General features: G+C 43.0%; 1 long non-coding RNA gene across 1 annotated transcript in view; it reads left to right on the top strand.

Moving 5' to 3' along the window:
- LOC127908903 (uncharacterized) overlaps positions 1-5,280 on the top strand; it is a 215,655-nt gene that overhangs the window by 209,300 nt on the left and 1,075 nt on the right. The gene's annotated exons all lie outside the window — the stretch shown is intronic.

Here is a 5,280-nt window from a genome sequence, read left to right as displayed (position 1 = left end):
ACTGTTGTTTCTATGGGGAGATGAAGACAGTTAGAGACAGTATGGCCTGTAATAAAGCTGTCACTGTTGTTTCTATGGGGAGATGAAGACAGTTAGAGACAGTATGGCCTGTAATAAAGCTGCTACTGTTGTTTCTATGGGGAGATGAAGACAGAGACACTATGGCCTGTAATAAAGCTGTCACTGTTGTTTCTATGGGGAGATGAAGACAGTTAGAGACAGTATGGCCTGTAATAAAGCTGTCTACTGTTGTTTCTATGGGGAGATGAAGACAGTTAGAGACACTATGGCCTGTAATAAAGCTGTCACTGTTGTTTCTATGGGGAGATGAAGACAGTTAGAGACACTATGGCCTGTAATAAAGCTGCTACTGTTGTTTCTATGGGGAGATGAAGACAGTTAGAGACACTATGGCCTGTAATAAAGCTGCTACTGTTGTTTTCTATGGGAGATGAAGACAGTTAGAGACACTATGGCCTGTAATAAAGCTGCTACTGTTGTTTCTATGGGGAGATGAAGACAGTTAGAGACACTATGGCCTGTAATAAAGCTGCTACTGTTGTTTCTATGGGGAGATGAAGACGAGTTAGAGACAGTATGGCCTGTAATAAAGCTGTCACTGTTGTTTCTATGGGGAGATGAAGACAGTTAGAGACACTATGGCCTGTAATAAAGCTGCTACTGTTGTTTCTATGGGGAGATGAAGACAGTTAGAGACACTATGGCCTGTAATAAAGCTGTCACTGTTGTTTCTATGGGGGAGATGAAGACAGTTAGAGACAGTATGGCCTGTAATAAAGCTGTCACTGTTGTTTCTATGGGGAGATGAAGACAGTTAGAGACAGTATGACCTGTAATAAAGCTGCTACTGTTGTTTCTATGGGGAGATGAAGACAGAGACAGTATGGCCTGTAATAAAGCTGTCACTGTTGTTTCTATGGGGAGATGAAGACAGTTAGAGACAGTATGGCCTGTAATAAAGCTGCTACTGTTATTTCTATGGGGAGATGAAGACAGTTAGAGACACTATGGCCTGTAATAAAGCTGCTACTGTTTGTTTCTATGGGGAGATGAAGACAGTGGCCTGTAATAAAGAAGCTGCTACTGGGGGAGATGAAGACAGTTAGAGACACTATGGCCTGTAATAAAGCTGCTACTGTTGTTTCTATGGGGAGATGAAGACAGTTAGAGACACTATGGCCTGTAATAAAGCTGCTACTGTTGTTTCTATGGGAGATGAAGACAGTTAGAACATCTGTAATAAAGCTGCTACTGTTGTTTCTATGGGGAGATGAAGACAGTTAGAGACAGTATGGCCTGTAATAAAGCTGCACTGTTGTTTCTATGGGGAGATTATGGCCTGTAATAAAGCTGTCACTGTTGTTTCTATGGGGAGATGAAGACAGTTAGAGACAGTATGGCCTGTAATAAAGCTGCTACTGTTGTTTCTATGGGGAGATGAAGACAGTTAGAGACACTATGGCCTGTAATAAAGCTGTCTACTGTTGTTTCTATGGGGAGATGAAGACAGTTAGAGACACTATGGCCTGTAATAAAGCTGCTACTGTTGTTTCTATGGGGAGATGAAGACAGTTAGAGACACTATGGCCTGTAATAAAGCTGCTACTCTATGGGGAGATGAAGACAGTTAGAGACAGTATGACCTGTAATAAAGCTGTCACTGTTGTTTCTATGGGGAGATGAAGACAGTTAGAGACAGTATGGCCTGTAATAAAGCTGCTACTGTTGTTTCTATGGGGAGATGAAGACAGTTAGAGACAGTATGACCTGTAATAAAGCTGTCACTGTTGTTTCTATGGGGAGATGAAGACAGTTAGAGACAGTATGGCCTGTAATAAAGCTGCTCACTGTTGTTTCTATGGGGAGATGAAGACAGTTAGAGACACTATGACCTGTAATAAAGCTGCTACTGTTGTTTCTATGGGGAGATGAAGACAGTTAGAGACAGTATGACCTGTAATAAAGCTGCTACTGTTGTTTCTATGGGGAGATGAAGACAGTTAGAGACACTATGGCCTGTAATAAAGCTGCTACTGTTGTTTCTATGGGGAGATGAAGACAGTTAGAGACACTATGGCCTGTAATAAAGCTGCTACTGTTGTTTCTATGGGGAGATGAAGACAGTTAGAGACAGTATGGCCTGTAATAAAGCTGTCACTGTAATAAAGCTGTCACTGTTGTTTCTATGGGGAGATGAAGACAGTTAGAGACACTATGGCCTGTAATAAAGCTGTCACTGTTGTTTCTATGGGGAGATGAAGACAGTTAGAGACACTATGGCCTGTAATAAAGCTGCTCACTGTTGTTTCTATGGGGAGATGAAGACAGTTAGAGACACTATGGCCTGTAATAAAGCTGTCACTGTTTTTCTATGGGGAGATGAAGACAGTTAGAGACACTATGGCCTGTAATAAAGCTGTCCCTGTTGTTTCTATGGGGAGATGAAGACAGTTAGAGACAGTATGGCCTGTAATAAAGCTGTCACTGTTGTTTCTATGGGGAGATGAAGACAGTTAGAGACACTATGGCCTGTAATAAAGCTGTCCCTGTTGTTTCTATGGGGAGATGAAGACAGTTAGAGACACTATGGCCTGTAATAAAGCTGTCACTGTTGTTTCTATGGGGAGATGAAGACAGTTAGAGACACTATGGCCTGTAATAAAGCTGTCCTGTTGTTTCTATGGGGAGATGAAGACAGTTAGAGACAGTATGGCCTGTAATAAAGCTGTACTGTTGTTTCTATGGGGAGATGAAGACAGTTAGAGACACTATGGCCTGTAATAAAGCTGTCACTGTTGTTTCTATGGGGAGATGAAGACAGTTAGAGACACTATGGCCTGTAATAAAGCTGTCACTGTTGTTTCTATGGGGAGATGAAGACAGTTAGAGACACTATGGCCTGTAATAAAGCTGTCACTGTTGTTTCTATGGGGAGATGAAGACAGTTAGAGACACTATGGCCTGTAATAAAGCTGTCCTGTTGTTTCTATGGGGAGATGAAGACGGGAACAGTGGTCTGTCACTGTTGTTTCTGTGAGATGAAGACAGTCAGAGACAGTATGGCCTGTAATAAAGCTGTCACTATTTGTTTCTATGGGAGATGAAGACAGTTGGAACACTATGACCTGTAATAAGCTGCTACTGTTGTTTCTATGGGGAGATGAGACAGTTGAAGCCAGTATGACCACCTGTAATAAAGCTGCACTGTTGTTTCTATGGGGAGATGAAGACAGTTAGAGACACTATGGCCTGTAATAAAGCTGTCCACTGTTGTTTCTATGGGGAGATGAAGACAGTTAGAGACAGTATGGCCTGTAATAAAGCTGTCACTGTTGTTTCTATGGGGAGATGAAGACAGTTAGAGACACTATGGCCTGTAATAAAGCTGTCCCTGTTGTTTCTATGGGGAGATGAAGACAGTTAGAGACACTATGGCCTGTAATAAAGCTGTCACTGTTGTTTCTATGGGGAGATGAAGACAGTTAGAGACACTATGGCCTGTAATAAAGCTGTCACTGTTGTTTCTATGGGGAGATGAAGACAGTTAGAGACACTATGGCCTGTAATAAAGCTGTCACTGTTGTTTCTATGGGGAGATGAAGACAGTTAGAGACAGTATGGCCTGTAATAAAGCTGTCACTGTTGTTTCTATGGGGAGATGAAGACAGTTAGAGACACTATGGCCTGTAATAAAGCTGTCACTGTTGTTTCTATGGGGAGATGAAGACAGTTAGAGACACTATGGCCTGTAATAAAGCTGTCACTGTTGTTTCTATGGGGAGATGAAGACAGTTAGAGACACTATGGCCTGTAATAAAGCTGTCACTGTTGTTTCTATGGGGAGATGAAGACAGTTAGAGACACTATGGCCTGTAATAAAGCTGTCACTGTTGTTTCTATGGGGAGATGAAGACAGTTAGAGACACTATGGCCTGTAATAAAGCTGTCACTGTTGTTTCTATGGGGAGATGAAGACAGTTAGAGACACTATGGCCTGTAATAAAGCTGTCACTGTTGTTTCTATGGGGAGATGAAGACAGTTAGAGACACTATGGCCTGTAATAAAGCTGTCACTGTTGTTTCTATGGGGGAGATGAAGACAGTTAGAGACACTATGGCCTGTAATAAAGCTGTCACTGTTGTTTCTATGGGGGAGATGAAGACAGTTAGAGACACTATGGCCTGTAATAAAGCTGTCACTGTTGTTTCTATGGGGAGATGAAGACAGTCAGGGTAGTATGGCCTGTAATAAAGCTGTCCTGTTGTTTCTATGGGAGATAAAGACAGTTAGAACACTATGGCCTGTAATAAAGCTGTCACTGTTGTTTCTATGGGGAGATGAAGACAGTTAGAGACACTATGGCCTGTAATAAAGCTGTCACTGTTGTTTCTATGGGGAGATGAAGACAGTTAGAGACAGTATGGTCTGTAATAAAGCTGTCCTCTCGTGTGGTCGTTAGATCACGGTGCGGCAGGGTAGCCTAGTGTTTAGAGCGTTGGACTAGTAACCGGAAGGTTGCACGTTAAAATCCCCGAGCTGACAAGTTACAAATCTGTCCCTGAACAAGGCAGTTAACCCACTGTTCCTTCCATGGGGAGACTGTTCTAGACAGTTAACCCCTGACCTAGGCCGTCATTGTAAATAAGAATTTGTTCTTAAGCAGCTTGCCTAGTTAAATAAGTTTTAAATAAAAAATAAACAAAAGATCAGGATTACAGTATTGTGTCCCACAGACAAAACTTCCCTCCAGAATTTCCCTCCAAATTTCCCTCCAGAGTCTCTGCCTCTGTTGACTTCTGTGATGTCACAATTACCTCCTTGTGCCTGGGACTGTCACTGACCCGTCTGCCTTAAGTCACATTCAATGTCAGGGAATTTGAGTTTAAATGTATTTAGGCTGAGGTGGTATGTAAACCTACGGCACTCAACTAGTGTATTCCGATCTCATTGAGCGAGTAAACTTTAAGGTCACTCTCTGCTCTACTCCCTCTGCTCTCCCTCTCTCTGCCTCCTCTCTCCCCTCTCTCGCCTCTCTCTCTCTCTCTCTCCCCTCTCCCTCCTCTCCCTCTCTCCCTCTGTTTTCTCCCTCTCTCCTCTCTCCCCTCTCTCTCCTCTCTCCCTCTGATCTTCCTCTCTCTCTCTCTCTCCTCTCTCTCTTTCTCTCTCTTTCCTCTCTCTCCCTCTCTCCCTCTCCTCTCTCTCCCTCTCTCCTCTCTCCCTCTCTCTCTCTCTCTCTCTCTCTCTCTCTCTCCTCTCTC

Source organism: Oncorhynchus keta, chromosome 18, assembly GCF_023373465.1.
Source record: "Oncorhynchus keta strain PuntledgeMale-10-30-2019 chromosome 18, Oket_V2, whole genome shotgun sequence".
In the NCBI taxonomy this organism is placed as follows: Eukaryota; Metazoa; Chordata; class Actinopteri; order Salmoniformes; family Salmonidae; genus Oncorhynchus; species Oncorhynchus keta.
The sequence above is the reverse complement of the archived record's forward strand: the minus strand, read 5'-3'. Positions and strand labels throughout refer to the sequence as shown.